The sequence below is a fragment of the Mus caroli genome, chromosome 5, assembly GCF_900094665.2.
Source record: "Mus caroli chromosome 5, CAROLI_EIJ_v1.1, whole genome shotgun sequence".
Lineage (NCBI taxonomy): Eukaryota > Metazoa > Chordata > Mammalia > Rodentia > Muridae > Mus > Mus caroli.
The window spans coordinates 85,176,991-85,195,879 of NC_034574.1; the positions used below are offsets into that span (position 1 = coordinate 85,176,991).

At 43.6% G+C, this 18,889-nt stretch overlaps 1 protein-coding gene across 7 annotated transcripts in view; it reads right to left on the reverse strand.

Moving 5' to 3' along the window:
- G3bp2 (G3BP stress granule assembly factor 2) overlaps positions 1-18,889 on the reverse strand; it is an 84,648-nt gene that overhangs the window by 22,763 nt on the left and 42,996 nt on the right. For 2 of the 7 annotated variants that reach the window (XM_021161938.2, XM_021161932.2), the window contains exon 1: positions 8,790-9,000. The exons of 2 other annotated variants lie outside the window; for them this stretch is intronic. The gene's annotated coding sequence lies outside the window, so the exon portion shown is untranslated. Of the gene's footprint in view, positions 1-8,529; positions 9,001-18,889 lie in introns of those variants that run through there. 3 more of the 7 variants (XM_021161939.2, XM_021161934.2, XM_021161937.2) reach the window with 2 other exon arrangements.

The window sequence follows — 18,889 nt, forward strand, 5'->3', positions numbered from 1 at the left end:
CACATTGTCTTAAAACATTGTCAAAACCTGTGTATACACACACACCAGACACACACAAGCACATTGTCTTAAAACATTGTCAAAACCTGTGTATAGAGCAACAGACACACACAAGCACATTGTCTTAAAACATTGTCAAAACCTGTGTGTAGAGCAACAGACACACACAAGGACATTGTCTTAAAACATTGTCAAAACCTGTGTAGAGCAACAGACACACACAAGCACATTGTCTTAAAACATTGTCAAAACCTGTGTATAGAGCAACAGGCACACACAAGCACATTGTCTTAAAACATTGTCAAAACCTGTGTATAGAGCAACAGACACACACAAGCACATTGTCTTAAAAGGATGTGTGATAGGGCTGGTGAGATGGCTCAGCAGGCAAGAGCACTGACTGCTCTTCTGAAGATTCTAAATTCAAATCCCAGCAATAACATGATGGGTCACAACCACCCATAATGAAACCTGACGCCCTCTTCTGGTGCAGCTGAAGACAGCTACAGTGTACTTATTTATAATAATAAATAAATGTAAAAAAGAAAAAAAAAAGGATGTGTGACTTTATTTTTATTCACAAGCATGTTTGTGCCCAAAGCAACCAGAAGAGGGTGTCATATTCAAGCCCTGGACCATGGATCACAGGCACAGTGAATCATTCTATGTGAGCAGCAAGGGAATGAACTTGGGGCCCACCCAAAAGTACTTAAAAGTACTTGGGGGTGGGGACACAAAACAAAAACCAAACACACATCTTAGTGTGGATCAGACAAATCAAAATGCTACCAGAACGCCTATTTTAACACTTTTCAATGAAGGTTTTCTTTAAGCAACTAAATAATTTCACAGCCAAAGACATCCATAGCCATCTAATACAATGTGGTATTTTTCCTAAGTGTCAGGTAGGTGCTAAGGTGAAGCACAAAGGTTGAGTGCTGTCCTAGGGACCACAGTGTTACCTGGTGTTCACTTAGTTGTTTCTTCCTCTGGAATTAATTGTCCTTCTAGACTTTCTAATGACTCAAATCTACTTCAATTTTTATATGGCGTATCACTTGCTTTCAAAAACAACTCATGAAGCAGATGTGAACAGTGCATTACAGATGCCACTATCTTCCTCCAATACAACTTTTCAGAGGCTGACAACCCCTAAGCAGAAAGACTCGTTGCTTAAGCTACGACAATGGGCTAGCAAACAAGTGAAATGAAAGACTGGCTCCACACGCCAGCCACAAGACACTAGCGCTTTCTTACACACACATGTGAGTGAGTGCATGCCCGCAGACAAACTCAGGGCCTCTCCAGGCACTGCCCACTTAAAAAAAAAAAAAAGACAGTATCTCTCACTGTCCTGGAACTTACCAAATGTTAGGCTGTCTGTCTTGTTACTACTGAGTGGTATAATATGCTTCAAAAATATAAAAAATAGAAAAATTACCAGTGTGGACAAGAATATCCACCCACCTTACCAAAAATTACAATTGTGAGCTATATAAGAATCTTAGCTTCAAAAATAAGTATGTGAGCCAAGTTTAGTGGCTCAGGTCTCAAAATGAGGCACTTGGGAGTTTGAGGCAGAAGAATCATTGAGTTCAAGCAGGCTTGGAACACAGAGTGAAGCTCTGACTTTCTTTTCTTTTATACACACACACACAGTGTTTTGTTTGAATGTATATCTGTGCACCACATGCATGTCTGGTACCCATGGAGGTCAGAAGAGGAATAGGATCCAATGGAACTAGGGGTATGGGCAGTTGTGAGCCACCATGTAGATGCTGGGAATTGAACCCAGAAAGTGCTCTTAACTTCTGAGCCATCTCTCCAAAGGCCTGAACTCCCCACCACCACCACCAGCCCCAAATTTTATTGATTTAATGTATGAATGCTCTGCTATATATACATCTGCCTGCCAGAAGAGGGCATCAGATCCCCCTACAGATGATTGTGAGCCACCATGAGGTTGCTGGGAATTGAACTCAGGACCTCTGGAAGAGCAGCCAGTGCTCTTAAGCACTGAGCCATCAGCCCCCAGTCCTGAACTTTTTGCTATCAAAATTATGTTATAAAATCTAATAGAAGAGTAGAAAATGACTGGCACAGGAAGGCAGCAGAAACTCCAAGCCATGGGCACACAGTTGGGTGGCTTCTTCCAGTGCCATCGCTGCCACCATGGACCAATCTTTTCTCTGTGCTCTACTCTCAAAAGATAGGGAAATCTCCGGCCAATAGCTTTGCCATGCACAGGAAAAAAGGTACTATGTCACAGAGTGCACAGCAAGTTTAACATTTTAGAACTGTTTTTCCATTTTCATCCCTTTCTGGTAACCATCTAGAAGGGAATGCTACTAGATAGGAAACCACCTAGCGGGCATGCTACTAGATAGGAAACCACCTAGCGGGCATGCTACTAGATAGGAAACCATCTAGCGGGCATGCTACTAGATAGGAAATAAGGTTCTGGGGGCTGCTTTTCCAGCATACCTGGGTTTTGATTCCCAGCACACACTCACCTGGCAGCTCCAGTTTCAGGAGATCCAAGGCCTCCTTGAGCACTAGGCATACACATGAGTACAGAGATGAAAGCAAAACACCCACATGCATGCATTTTCACAAAGCTATACTGGCAGGATTGATGGCACCCCTTTAATACCTGTGAGTTTGAGGCCTGCCTCATCTATATAGTATCTTAAAGGGAAAAGAAAAGAAAAAAAAAAAAGGCTAAAAAATATGGTTTTAGAATAAAGATCAAAAGTATGAAAAGTGACCAGGGATTTTAGCTAGTTTGCCTAGTCTGAGGTCCTGGACTCCAACCAGATCATTGAGGAAGATGAAAATTTACTTAACATTACTGTTTTTTGCAAGTCCACTCTAGTCAAGTCTGGCCTTGAATTCATAGCAATCTTTCTGTCCAGGACTCCTGAACACTGGGATTAGGTAAAGGTACCATGCCTGACATATCACTAAGCTAAAAACTACCCACTTTCAAAATGCCCACATCAGTACCAACAATACAATTCTGACACAGTAATATCTAATTGCTGAAGTCTGGTTATACTAAAAATATTACCAAGTAAAGATATACTATAGAAGTTAGATGAAGAACAAAAGCAAGGAAATCTAGAAAAAGTAATAAGCTGGGAGTGGTGGCACACGCCTTTAGTCCCAGCACTCGGGAGGCGGAGGCAGAGGCAGGCGGATTTCTGAGTTTGAGGCCAGCCTGGTCTACAGCGTGAGTTCCAGGACAGCCAGGGCTACACAGAGAAACCCTGTCTCAAAAAACCAAAAAAAGAAAAGAAAAAGAAATAAAGAACAGAGTCTGGAGAAATGGCTTGGTGATTAAGAACTTCACTGGTTTTTCTTCCCAGCACCTACATGGCAGCTCATAACCATGTGTAACTCCAGTTCCTACAGAGCTGAAGCCATCTGCTGCCCTTTGCAGGCACCAGGAATGCTTGTGGTACAGACACACATGCAAGTTAAAACTCTTTATACATAAAAAGGAGAGAGCAGGGAGCTGATGTAGATCAGCAAGAAAGCTTCCAAAGCTGACCCAAAGTTCTGGTGTCAGTCCCAATGTCAGTTCTAAGGACCGACCAACCCCAAACTTGAACTTGGTTCAGACTTAAGCCCTTAATACTGCCAAAGGCTACAGAGCCATTGGCAAGACACTGAAAGGACCAAACAAAACTTTAAATTATGGCTTCCTTAACAGAAAGGAAATGTATATGATGAGCAAAAGAATGAAATTAATTTTAAAAAGCCACCAAATAATAAACTTATTAGAGCACATTACAATAGAAAAGGTAGGGTTATCCAAAGCAAAATAATTCTCATTAATTTCATCTTAAATGGTCTCTCCCCATGTTCTTACTAAGTAAGGACATTGCTCTATTGCTAGTGATAAAATGGCTCTTCAGAAAAACCAAATATAGAGGCAGGCGAATTTCTGAGTTCCAGGCCAGCCTGGTCTTCAGAGTGAGTTCCAGGGCCGGCCAGGGCTATACAGAGAAACCCTGTCTCGAAAAACCAAAAAAAAAAAAAAAAAAGAAAAAAGAGAAAAAAAAGAAAAAGAAAACTCAAATCTAACTGCAAATACCTGGTCATAATTACCAATTATTTTTCTGCATTTCCCCTACTTACCTAGGTATTGTTTTGTTTTCTTGACCTTTTTCAGTATGAAAGTATGGTTTCTTCTCTGCAAGTATTCATTTTGCCTGTTCTCGCCAAGCATTGAAATAACCAGGAAGGAATAACTGCCTCAAGGTTTCAAATTTCAGAACATTCCAGCTTTTCAGACTGGAGATGTTCAAGTGTATGCATACTTCAAAAATCTAAAAATCCTGCAACTTCCTTCAACACTTGTGGTCTCAAGCATTTTCAAAAAGGGACCTTTGATTCTCGTTCTTTCTCTTCCTCTGACACAGGTGTCATGTAGTGCAGAACTACCTTAGGTTCCTGCTCTTCCTGCCTTCAGTGCCTCAGAAGCAGACTACAGTGTGACATCACTGAATGTAGTTTAATGGAGCAATGGCTTGCATTGCATGTTTTAAGAACTCTACCAACAGAGCTATATCCTCAGCACCCTTCAATCTTTATGAGCATTAATACACACACACACACACCACGCACTACAATTAATTGCATGAAATTTCATGTTATTCCTTCCTGGTTATTTCAATGCTTGGCGAGAACAGGCAAAATGAATACTTGCAGAGAAGAAACCATACTTTCATACTGAAAAAGGTCAAGAAAACAAAACAATACCTAGGTAAGTAGGGGAAATGCAGAAAAATAAACCCCCAACCTTGGAAGGGTATACATTACTATTGTTCCCAGGGAAAGAATGTCTCCAACAGCATACTGTAGCCTCTTTTCCAGAATGTGCTATCAAAGGCTGCCTAAGCTCAGCCCCAGCTTATCTCTGGGACAGGATGCTTATCCCACTCCCTCTGCAGGGCTCACTCTTAGGCCAAGGCCCATTCTCACTGACCCAAAGACTAGATCCCATTTTAGAATGCCAGCTCCATTTTAACACTGTAACTATATCCAAAGCTCTCAAAGGTCTTTATTTAAAATGACTTTAGTGACCACAATACTATCTATCCACTCATTTTTAGGACAAGGAACAGATTTGTTGTAGCAACCTTGGATCCCAGAACCGCGGTGATACACCTAAGGCAACCCTAATGATAAGGGGTGAGTGCTGAAGCACAAAAGCTAAAACATGACCACCATTAAGAAATGATGTGCCGAGCCAGACGTGGCTGCGCACGCCTTTAGTCCCAGCACTTGGGAGGCAGAGGCAGGCGGATTTCTGAGTTCAAGGCCAGCCTAGTCTACAGAGTGAGTTCCAGGACAGCCAGGGCTACACAGAGAAACCCTGTCTGGAAAAACCAAAAAAAAGAAGAAAGAAAGAAAGAAAGAAAGAAAGAAAGAAAGAAAGAAAGAAAGAAAGAAAGAAAGAAAGAAAGAAATTAATTATGTGCTGCCCCCATCCTTCTGAAACAAGGTCTCTCTGTGTAGCCCTGGCTGTTCTGGAATTCCCTCTATAGGACCAGCCTGCCCTCTAATTCAGCGGTCTACCTACCTGCCTCTGCCTCTGAGATTACAGGCATATGCAACCATGCCCACCCTAACATTACATTTTAAAGTTTAATGAGTATCCTGTGTTTCTTTTACCTCCTTGAATAAGGAGGATGTTAACTTCATTTACAGAAAAATGAAACTGATACTTAGAATTCCAAAGAGATCAAGGTTCCTTGGAATTAGATCAAGCACAGGAATTCTGTTCATCAGCATGCTGTTTTCATTATTTACACTTAGTTGCTCCAGGCCAGGTGTGGTGGCACACACGTTAATCCCAGCACTTGCAAGGTAGAGGCAGGTGGATCTCTCAGAGTTCAAGGCTAGCCAGATGTATGTAGAGAGTGAGTTCCAGGACAGCTGGGGCTATAAAGACCCTATTTCAAAGGGGGGAGGGGAGGGTGGTGATTCAGCAGCATAATATGATAAGATTCCTGTGGACAGGAGACTCTCTGAAAGTTCAAGGCTAGCCTGGTAGGATACCACAAATTCCAGACCAGCCTAGACACACAGCAAATGCCAGGCTAGCTCGAGCTATACAAAGATCCTGTCCCCAAGAAACCAAATAAACACACACACAAAAACAAGACTGCTGGGGTGGGGTGGGGGTGGGGGGAATAACAGGACAGCAACACACAACATAGCAAGAAATATCCCCAATGTTAGTACGGTAACAATTTTTGGATTTTTAATCCAGAGATGATTAAAATAAACCAAGGCACAAAAAATTTTTTTCTTTTTTTGCTAAGAGTTTGGGGGAAACACACAGGTTTGCTTTATCAGCTATCAAACACACATCTCCCAGTGTAGTAACCATGTCCAAACTCTCAACTCTGTTCCACTCTTTCTGTTCATAGGCAATCCAACTTGTGCTTCAGTGTAAAATGTTGAAAGATGTCATTCATCATCCTCATGTCTATTCAACATAAAAAGCAGGACAAATTAAGGCAGTTTAGAAAATAACTTCTAATATTCATAACGTGTAATAACAATTCTGCAACAAAGAAAAAACTGCTGTCAAGAATCTAAGGGCACTCTATGAGTATCTGTAAATTTCCAGTAGCTGATACTGAAATTTTTGGTAATCTCTAATACAAACTAGAGCTGCTCACATTGCCCTGCTACGAACAATGCCAACAATTTCTTCAAAACCAGAACTCACCTACTAATCCGGCTACTCAGATCACTGAGTTAACATTTAGTCTAGATAGTAAACTTGCCCTAGGTTCACAGGCCAAGGCTGAACAAGAAACTGCCTTCATCATCAGCTAATGGTGGCTGGGTCTGGGTACTAGCAAGGCAAACTGGTGCCTTGAACATGTCATTCAGACTCTTAGCCAAAGTTAATCTTCTAAATTATCGAATGCATTCTTTACCTGCAGACAGCCACCCACTCTGCAAGCACTCCGGTACTCCATCTGAGGCTTGCTTCCCCCATCACTAATTCTAGTTTTGTGTGCTTTGAGTCTAGGTCTTCTGTGTAGCCCTGGCTGTCCCAGAACTCACTCTGTAGTCTACTGATCTGCCTGCCTCTGCCTCCTGAGCACTGAGATTAAGTCGTGCATCCATGCCCGCCAATATTTTGATTCTGAATTCTCAATAACCTAAGCCATCACAATAAACCAAGCACTGGGAAACACTTTGATGCCGTTCTCACAATCAATTTGTCAGAACAAAACAATTTTCATACACTGAGATTAGATAGTGCATATGACCGAAAACGGTAGGGACAATATATAATTCAGTCATCCTAAGGTCCAAACTGACCGAACTCCACCCCCCCCCCTTTTTTTTGAGTCAGTACCTCACTGAGTAGCCCTGGCTGTCCTGTGTAAGTATGTTGACCAGGCTGACCTCGAACTCAAAAGACCACCTGCCTCTAACTCCAGAGTGGTGGGACACTGGGTCCAAACCTAAAGACCATAAAGGGATCACTGATCATTTTGCAAAGTCAAGTGTTTACTCAAAGTTTGGTTCACATGCCTAGGGCTACAATAACTGCCAAATATGGAATTGGGACAAGAAATTACTATCCTCATCTAGAATGAGTGCATCCTTTTAAACTGCAGCTAATGGTTCCCCTGCCTGGGTACTTGGAACAAGCGAGGTATGGTGTCTAGAATCTAAAAACCAGAAACCTTAAGCTAATCAACAGCACAACAATCACACCCGGAGAGAAGGGGGCAGTTTTCCTTGATTCAGGTTTGATGCACGTGTTTTGTTTTTAAGAAGCAAATGGCATCTCCTCAATGTTTTTTGTGCTTTGGCTTAAAACTAGTTATATCTTGGGAGTAGAAATTGTGAACACGACCCTACAGCCCCCCAAAACACCAAGGGGTACCTGAAGAAATCTGCCCTTAGAGACGCAGGAAAACCTCAATCAGACTCCACTAACGAAATCCACAGCATCTAGGGAAACTTACGCTCTTCTCCCCTCGTCCTACCCCAAAGAATAGTAGGGGGAGAAAAGCCCATTCCCAAAGCACTGAAACGTCCTTTTTATTCCTGGGAAACAGGAGAGATCGTCTACAGAAGGACGTAGGAGACGCACGTTACAGTCCCAGTATCCGAACACGTTCGGGATAATCCGGGGAGGGCGGGGGGGAGCGCCGAGCACCCGGCAAGTGGAGCGGCGGCCACCTTCAACCCCGGATTCAGTTTCCGGGCACAGAAATGGTGCCCGGAGGCCGCTACTTTCGCATCTGCGTTGCTTCTGCCTCCGCCGACACGGCCTCCTTCCCCTCCCCCACGGGCGGGGCGACGACCGGGAACTAGGGCCGCGGGCGAGCGGAGGAGCCAGGCGGGTGGGCTTCCCACCCTGAAACCGCCTCTGCAGGAGCCCACTGCCCCGCTTCGCGGCTTGGCGCCCGTCGGCGCGCTCTGGGAGCTGGCGGCGGACAGCGTCCCCCCGGGCCGCTTCATCCTAGCAATCCCCAGCCCCACCTGTGCCCTCCTCTGCACCACGCGCGCGGGTCATCCTCCTCCCCACGCAGCCTCCCGCTCACCTTGCAGGAAAGGCTCGGCTCCGCACGCACGCACGCACGCACTCTTGCTGGCGTAGGCAGCCGGCGAGAACAATGTTTCCGCCGCACCAACCCCGACACCAAGCGCACACACCGGACGGTTGCCGCGAGCCGCGGAGCGGAGGGAAATGTCCCCTGCCGACCACCACACCGAACGCCCCTCTCGGCCCCCGTACACACCTCCAACCAACAGCGGCGGCGGGCACGTCGCGCGGAGGTCAGTAGTGTCGCGGGATCGGCCGCAGCAGATTCTCCTCCCTCAAAGCAACCCGAGGCTTCGGAATCCGGAGAGCCGCGAGCTCGGGGCCCCTCACAGCCACCTCTTCCCGAGAGCCTAGAGCTGCAACGAGCTCCAAGAACACGAACGTCCCGCCCCCTTTGCCGCCGCCCCCTCTTATTGTTTTACCCCTGCGGAAAGGGCTAGGGAACCCCCCAGCACAACGCTAGCCAATCAGGCATCACTTTGGAGAGCTAGACCCAACCTTCTCGCGTCCCGCTGCGGAGCACGCGCAGAACGGCGCCGCGCTCGCTCGTTCGCTCCCTCGCTCGGGCGTCCGGAAAGCCGGGGAACCGGAACCGGCCTAAAGTCGGGGCGAGAGCCCGCTGATTTGACGTCACAAGAAAGCTGCCTTTCTCTTGCAGTGATGCTGAAGCCTCCCTGTCCTCTCAGGTGGCGCGAACAAAAAAGATGGCTCGCCGCTAACCAGTGGCTTTTACAAACGGTTATTCCTGGAGCCCTTATTCGTGATATGAGGGAGCAAATTTAGTAATGGCCCTGGTTGCTGCGTTATCGGAGCATTAAAATGCAGTTTTTAACTCTGCACAGTGAGCTCACCTGTATTGCTTAATTAGCCTGTTTTGGGAAATGGAGGTTTAAAAGTCTTTCTCATCAATGTCAAACAGCTAGTTTTAAAGGGTGCCGAGCTATGGAGTATGGGGAAAGTATGAAATAGGCTGTATGGGCTTGGGGCTTTTGTATGGCCTTGGTGGCTTCATCCTTAAATGGAACTTACTGGAACAAAGGCTGAAAGGCTTAAAATTAAAAAAACAAAACAAGACAAAACACACTTATAAATCTATGCCACTGGGACTTAGTTATGGATACAACACTGCTTCATGAACCTTGATTCATGGGAAAAAAGCCTTTGTAGACCAAATGTTACTTTGCCACTAATAGCAATGTTTTCAATTTCAAGATAGCAGAAGAAACTGGGAATGGAGCTATGAAACGGTGAAAGGAATGGAAGGGCAATTCGAGGGGAATAGAACACATTTTAATCAAGCATAATGCAGGCTTAAATACATCCTCAGTTTTCCCTCACAGTGGAGATTTCCTAGAAGAAGAAAAAAAAAAGGTTCACCAAAGATAATGCTGATTGATACTTGAGCCTCCAAAATCTACACTGGCATTATTTTGGATTAATATTTTTATATGCAAAATATATAGGCAGACCATCATTTATTAAATGAATCTGAGATAGTTTTTCTTAATGCATTACTTCTGCAAATTACCTTTTAAGTAGAATGTTTATAGACCAGATACTCCACTGGTATTTTATAAAAATCACTTATGTCTCACAAAAACCCACTTAAGTAATTACCTATTTGAATGCGCACTTTACAGATGAGGAAAGTGAGACTTACGAGACTATTTACCCTAAGGACACGCACCTATTACTCATCTCAGCCAGGCTCGGGGCTACAAACCTCTAATCCCAGCACCTGGGAAGCAGAGGCAGAAAGATCACAAGGTCTAGGTCGACCTGATCTACAAAGCAGATTCTAAGACAGCCAGGGGTACATAAGGAGACTCTCTCAATAATACTCAAACAAACAAGGATTACTCATTTCAACATAAGCAGTCTGCATCCATACCCCACACCCTTAATTGTAAACGATAGAATGCTGCTACTATTGACTGCTAAAATTTCAATTGTTTCCAATCACATCGAGTGCTTTTGATTTGTTTTGGATATTTCAAGACCAAGTTTCTCAGTGTGGCCCTGGCTATCCTGGAAGTCACTCTGTAAACCAGACGGGTCATGTGTGATACCATGCTGGGCTCCATGCAGTGTTTTTGTAAGTATTCATTCTGTAACCTGAGATAAGGATAGACGTTTCTTAAAAGTGTGTCTCCAGGCTTTGCTGTGCATGGGATCAGATCTGGGTTTGTTAAAACTCCCTTCAGCGTTTGTGATTCTGCAGATGTGTGCTGAGGTCTGAGAACATGCACATCCCACAAGTACCAAGGGATCTTTAGAGCTGCTTTGGGAAACCATTCTATCACCCCTAAGACAGAGGGCAGCAAAAGTCACTGAAGGAACAGCAAGTATCTTCTTCAATCTCCTCCTTTTATAATCCTTCAAAGCATAAGAACAATTCTAAGCTTAGCCCCAGGACTAACAAAAGCAGGCCTCAGGCAATCCCTGCCACTAAGACATACCAATTAATGTTACTTGTTTAAAAAAAAAAAAGATTCAATTTTAGTAAATTAACTAATTCCCACAAGCAACTAGCATTTCTTATTTCCTAAATGTCTCTAGTCTGTTCTCTGAATACTGTCAGCTTTGCACAGGGTCAGGCCGGTTTCATCTTTCCATGATGAAGTAACAGCCTAGTTAATCTCTCTGCCTTTCAAAATAACCACTGTGAAGCAACCACTGTCCCCATGGACCAAGCAAGGAGGCCAGTGTGAGTGATATTCAGTCAAGTGGCTCAAGCCAAAAACCCTGAGTGTGACCCTTGACCTCACCCTTTTATCAGATCACACAGCCAATTGTCAATAAGTGTCAGCTCCCTCTACCCTCATTCATTCTGGATTAGACACACCACTGTTTCTCCTGCTGTAGTAGGTAAAGCCTACCGCAAACCTTTGCCACTTTGCTTAATTCCATTATAGCTCACCCTTCTCACAAAAGCCAGACCCTTTGGGTTGTTTGTTTGTCTGTTTGAGACAGGGTTTCTTTCCCTAGACCAGGCTGGCCTCAAACTCAGAGATCCACCTGCCTCTGCCTCCTGAGTGCTGGGATCAAAGACATGCACCACCACTGCCTGGCTAAAAGCCCAATCTCTTACAGCTTCAAATCAGATGGCATTCCCCAAACCTCCTAAAGGCAATACTAAATTGTAAATCCTTACTAAGGCCTACTTGTTAATCATGAACTTGTTAATTCTTCCTTCCTCCTTGTCACTTCTCTCATGCCATCTCAGCTCTACTGACATTCTGATTACCTTCTCACCGCAAGGCCCCTGATGTAAGCCTACATCCAAAGTGGGTGAAAAAAGCAAGAGCAAATTGTAGCTGGTGATTCCCCCTCGGGATCCAAAAATCGCTATTCCATTTTTCCTTTGTAATTAATCATCTGGCTTAGGGCTGGCTATACTTTGAGAGTGTGGTAGTTAAAATGAGGTGTGTCCTCCACAGGGTCACGTGTCAGAACTGTCTGAAGAGGTTATGGGGCTGTGCAGTCTTCCTGGAGGAAACAGGCCACTGGGCAGCGCTTTAACAGTTTATAGCTGGGGCTGGAGAGGTGGGTCAGAGGTTAAGAGCACTGGCTGTTCTTCCAGAGGTCTAGAGTTCAATTCCCAGCAACCACATGGTGGCTCATAACCATCTTTAATGAGATCTGGTGCAGTCTTCTGGTCTTTAGGCATACATGCAGGAGACTGCTTAATAAATAATAAATAAATAAATAAATCTTTTTTAAAAAAAAGTTTATAGCCTCAGGCTGGAGAGATGGCTCAGCAGTTAAGAGCACTGACTGCCCTTCTGAGGGTCTTGAGTTCAAATCCCAGCAACCACATGGTGGCTCACAACCATCTGTAATGAGATCTGACACCCTCTTCTGGTGTGTCTGAAGACAGCTACATTGTACTTACATAATAATAAATAAATCTTTGGGCCAGAGCAAGCAGGACCTGGATAGAGTAGGGCTAGAGCAAGCAGAGGTCCTGAGTTCAATTCCCAGCAACCACATGATGGTTCACAACCATCTGTACAGCTATATATACTCATATACATTAAATAAATAAATAAAAACCTTTTTAAAAAAAGTTTTGTTTTGTTTTTTTGGTTTTTCGAGACAGGGTTTCTCTGTATAGTCCTGGCTGTCCTGGAACTCACTTTGTAGACCAGGCTGGCCTCAAACTCAGAAATCCGCCTGTCTCTGCCTCCCAAGTGCTGGGATTAAAGGCATGCGCCACCACCGCCTGGCAAAAAAAAAAAAAAAAAGAGTTTTATAGCCTTACCCCACTCTAGTTTGCTGTCTCTGATTCTGGAAATGTGACCTCTCAGTTTCCTAATCTTGCCACCTCGTCCACTATTATGCCTCCCTACCATGATGGACTCTGATCCCCAGAAACTGTAAGCCAAAATAAACTCCTTCCATAGCTTGCACATGAACATGATATTTTAACAGAGCAGCAGAAAAGTAACTAGTTCAGATACATGTACAAACTTCTTATATCTGCACCTACCACTGTGCTTCCTTTGGGGAACCTAATTTATCTTTTTAAAGGGGGTGGGGTCTGAGCGAAGACTGATAAGGAAAGGTGAAAACTGAGAATTATGTAGCTAATACTGGTATGGTGGTACATGACTGTAATCCCAGCACTCAAAAAGACGAGGAAGATGACCATGAATCGAAGTCCAGCCTGGGCTAGCTGGAGACACATGTCTTAAAATTTTAAAAAAATTAAAAAATAGACCACAGTGGCTGGTGAGATGGCTCAGTGATTAGGAACATCAGCTGAAGATATGGTTCAGTGATTAGGAACATCAGCTTCTGTTCAGAGGACCAGGATTTAATTCACAGCATGCAAACTGTGGCTCACACAACCATCTGTATTTATATTTCCAGAGGACCTGAAACCTCTTCTAACCTCCGTGAAAAATGCATATATGTGATGCATATACATGCAGGCAAAACACTAATATTCATGAAAAAAATAAGTTTTTTAAAAAATTACCCCTCCCCCTCCGTACATAGCTAGCTAGTATACACCAATTAAGTGCATATTGGAGAAAAGTCTAGGGAAGGGAACTCGGGGAATTTTAGTCTGGGTAATACAGATAACACTGAGAAGGGCGAGCAGAACTTTGGCGAGCGTTCTTTAGAATGCTTTCTTAATCCACATAAACAAATATAACATATATGTTACTTCACTCAGAAGTTTTCTGATCCAATGGCAATGTGCTAGCAGGCCTTTGACTACTGAATCATAAGAAGCACACCATGAGCATTCCTTACCCTACTCCAGTTCAGCTCATTAGCTATCATGTAGTAGGCTTTTCCCAGTCTGGGCCTCTCCAGGAAACTCTGCAAGGGCCCTGGTTTTACCTACTCTGCCATGCTGCATGTCTGCTACAAAACAGAAAATCTGCCGGGCAGTGGTGGCGCACGCCTGTAATCCCAGCACTTGGGAGGCAGAGGCAGGCAAATTTCTGAGTTCGAGGCCAGCCTGGTCTACAGAGTGAGTTCAGGACAGCCAGGGCTACACAGAGAAACCCTGTCTTGAAAAACAAAAACAAAAAATTGACTAATTGGGCTGAAGAGATGCCTCAATTGTTAAGAGCATTGACTCTTCTTCCTGAGTTCAATTCCCAGCAACCACGTGGTGGCTCACAATCATCTATAGTGAGATCTGATGCCCTCTTGTGTGTCTGAAGACAGTGACAATGTACTCATATACATAAAATAAAATCTTTTTAAAATTTGATTAATTAATCAATTAATCCTAAGTAGAAAATTAGGATATAACCTAATAAAGACAAACTGAATATTTGCACATTTTTGCCACAAATGTAAATCATGGAACCAATAAAACTTAATGAGAAACCAACAAGCAAATCTAATTGGTAAGGTAAAAATATGATAAAAACATAATCATCCATATAAAAGGATAGCCAATTTACAGGGGGGGAAGGACATAGTAGTGAAACCTATAGGACAGCTTTACTCTGATACAGCCTTATACCTTTAATGAATCCTGTGAACTAAAAGTATCCACCCTACAAAACAAGTGTCTTTGGGCATTTTAGTTATATGCCCAGCCCCAAATGTTTTATGTTTCAAAATAGTTATTTCGGGCTGGTGAGATGGCTCAGTGGGTAAGAGCACCCGACTGCTCTTCTGAAGGTCCAGAGTTCAAATCCCAGCAACCACAATGGTGGCTCACAACCATCCGTAATGAGATCTGGCGCCCTCTTCTGGAGTATCTGAATAAAATAAATAAATCTTAAAAAAAAAAAATAGTTATTTCATTTCTGGGTATTTATTCCCTTAGGATGTTTACCATAAAGTTCATCAGGGTAGTATTTTAAGCATCTATGATAGTTTGTAATTTTAAAATTTGAGGCGTTATAGGTCTGGAGAAATGACTCAAGGGTTAAAACCACTTGTTCTGGGGCTGCAGAGATGGGTTAGCAGTTACGAGCACGCAGTGCCCTTGCGAAAGACCCAGGTTCATTACCCCACACTCACATCAGGCAGCTCACAACCACCTGTGATTCTAGCTTCAGGGGATCTGAGGCCCTCTTTTGGTTTTTTGTTGTTGTTTTTGTTGTTGTTGTTGTTGTTTTTGAGACAGGGTTTCTCTGTATAGCCCTGGCTGTCCTGGAACTCACTTTGTAGACCAGTGCTGGGATTAAAGGCGTGCACCACCACGCCCAGCTCCCTTTTTTGTTTACACATGTGGTGTACTCTCATATAGACATAAGCAGGGACACACACACACACACATATTCTCAGGGACACATACACCACACCACACCCACACATACACTCTCTCTCCCTCTCTCTTTCCCTCTCCCTCTCTCTGCTCTGCTCTTCCTGCGGACCTGAGTTCTGTTACCAGCACACACATGTAAGATCACAACAATCTCTAGGAAGTTCCAGGAAATATGATATTTCTGGCCTCTTTAGCACTGCATGCATATAGTGTATCTATCTATATACAACCCAGCAAAACTCTAATACATATAAAATAAAAATAAATCATAGGTTAAAAAAAAAAACCTTGAGGCCGGGCGTGGTGGCCTTTAACTCCGGAGGCAGAGGCAGGCGATTTCTGAGTTCGAGGCCATCCAGTGAGTTCCAGGACAGCCAGGGCTATACAGAGAAACCCTGTCTTGAAAACAAAAAACAAAAGCAAAAACAAAACAAACAAACAAACAAACAAAAAAAAACTTGAGCCGTTCAAGTTTTAGTCATCTGAAATACCTGAAATATCCAGTTAAATAGTAACAGTTAACTAGGACGCAATACTCAACACACACATCTGAAGATCTAAATTTAAATATTTAAGAACACTTTATGACTTTTTTTGTTTCAATCTCAAATCAAATACGTTAGTGAGATAATTTTTTTCTTTTTAGCTTAGGTTTTTTTTGTTTGTTTGTTTGTTTGTTTGTTTTTAAGACAGGGCCCCTCATAGCCTAGGCTAGCCCAGCCTTGTTCTGTGACTGAGGCTAGCCTTGACTCCTGTGCCCTCCTTCCCCAGAGTTCTGAATGAGGGGATTGCAGACATGGAACGCCCATGCCTAGCTACGCTATAATCTCAAATTGAAATTATGATAGTCTGCCAGGCATGGTGGCTCACGCCTTTAATCCCAGCACTTGGGAGGCAGAGGCAGGCGGATTTCTGAGTTCGAGGCCAGCCTGGTCTACAGAGTGAGTTCCAGGACAGCCAGGGGAACACAAAGAAACCGTGTCTCAAAAAATTAAAAAAAAAAAAAAAAAAAAAAAAAAAAAAAAAAAAAAGAAAGAAAGAAAAGAAACGATGATAGTTTTCTATGACGTAGAAACAGAGTTCATGGCTTTTCTGGCTGAGTGTTTTACCAGACCTTCCTGCTGTTACTCATGCTGCTCTCAAATCAAACAGGGCACCATCTTTGTGCCCAGAGCAAAGGAAAAATGGTCATTTGTCATTCCTGGAGCTCTGACTCTGCTCTCTTATGGTATATCATCTAACTCCACACACCAAACCAAAGCAGATCATTTAAGCGGTGAAACAATCCAAGTGAGAAGAAGAAGAAGCAGATAAAAACCTATCAGTAGATGCTGATGAGGAAAAGAAACAGGCTCACCCTCTGAGATGATAAGCAAGCCCTCTGAGAAATAAACAACCCTCTGAGACAATAGGCAAGCCCCTAATTAAATGTGTTGTTTGGTTTGGGTTTTTTAAGTTGCTTTGGTCGTGGTATCTCTTCACAGTGTCCAAGTACTGAGACAGATGCACCATCTCATTTTAGTTCACAAGTAGTTCATAGCCGGGCGTGGTGGCGCACGCCTTTAATCCCAGCACTCGGGAGGCAGAGGCAGCCGGATTTCTGAGTTCAAGACCAGCCTGGTCTACAAAGTGAGTGCCAGGACAGCCAGGGCTACACAGAGAAACCCTGTCTCGAAAAACCAAAAAAAAAAAAAAAACAAGTAGTTCATAAGGTTGGCAGTGCAAAAAAAGATAACCAAGGGCCAGAGAAGTAGCTCAGTGAGTAAAGATAGATGCCTCCAAACCGGGTGGCCCTGGACCGGAGTTTGATCCCAGGATCCATGGAGTCAAAGTAAAGAGCAGACTTCCCCAGCTTGTCCTCTGACCTCCACTCGTGCCTGGGCATGCTCTTACACCTGTGCACACATGCACAAATAAATGTAGTAATAACAAAAGATAACAATAATACAAAAATAACATAAAATATATAAACATAAGATGTAAAAACATAACAAAAATGTTAACAAATAACAACAGAATAAAAAGTAACAAATTTTTAAATCAAATCCTGTCACCATGCCATGCCTCACCCTATAAAGTGACAAACTTCCAGCCTCTGAGCAACTATTCCTTATTGAAAAGAAGAATTGCTAGGTTATTTCAGGGCTTCCCTTTGGTATAACTGGCTTCCTTACAAAGTCTTAAATTTACGGGGAAGTTCTCCTTTGAGAACAAAAGAGGAGAGGCCTGTAATGGCTTGAAGAGAGGACCCGGTAAGGACTTCCTCCCTGTAAGTTTTCCATGCAGTGCTAAGGCTGGGACGGATTAAGGCTGAAAAGGTCTTCTCTTCCCCATTTCATTATGTATGAAACATGTCACTCATCTAGAACAATACATATAAAATGTGTGCTACCCACCCATTTCATACCTGCTTCATTCAGCTTTTAGAGGCAGTCATAACCAAAAATCAATCTACAAAGGATAAGATTACAAGACTGTCAAAATAACTCATCCTGATTGATGAGTTCTCATAGAGCCTATGCAGGACTTAGGAAGCCAGGGTGACAGGTTGTCTGGAGTTGCTTGCAGTCCAGGGGAAAAGGCCTGGTGCTTACCTTCCTCCACTAGAATGGGCTGTAATTCGTCAGACAAGGGGAGTCTGGACATCACTGGACAACATGCTGATGTGTTTCATTCTTTTTTAGATTTATTTATTTTATGTATGTGAGTACACTGTAGCTGTGAGCCTTCATGTGGTTGTTGGGAATTGAATTTTAGGACTTCCCTGCAGGCTCCAGCCCAAAGATTTATTCATTATTATACATAAGTACAAGTGTAGCTGTCTTCAGATGGTTGTGAGCCATCATGTGGTTGCTGGGATTTGAACTCAGGAACCGCCAGGCGTGGTGGCGCACACCTTTAATCCCAGCACACGGGAGGCAGAGGCAGGCGGATTTCTGAGTTCGAGGCCAGCCTGGTCTACAGAGTGAGTTCCAGGACAGCCAGAGCTATACAGAGAAACCTTGTCTTGAAGAAACCAAAAAAAAAAAAAAAAAAAAAAAAAATTGAACTCAGGACCCTCAGAAGAGTAGTCAGTGCTTTTACCGACTGCGCCACCTCACCAGCCCAATGTGTGTTTCATTCTTTATGCCTTACTGTATGAAATGTCTCAGAGGATTCTGGCTCTCCTCCCTCATTTGTGCTCAGGGTACACTGCCGGGGGCCTCATCAGGAGAGACTCTGTTCATTGGAAATGTCCATCTCTTTGTCAATGGAATGGATTAAGTCAGTGTCTGCAAGAACAGCTGAGCCAGAGTGCTCCCAGAGAATTGGGTGACTGCCTTGGGAGAAGCCAGGGCTGAAGAACCGATTTCCAGTGAAATGCAGAAGTGTGAATTACATGATCAGATCAGTTCATTTCCCTGACAATTTAAAGTAATGTGAAGATCATTTGTAGTGTTGAGCATGGTTCTTGGTAAGACACACACACACACATACACACACACACACACACACACAATTCTCGTGGGAAAAACAAGGTTGCCGGGCGTGGTGGCGCACGCCTTTAATCC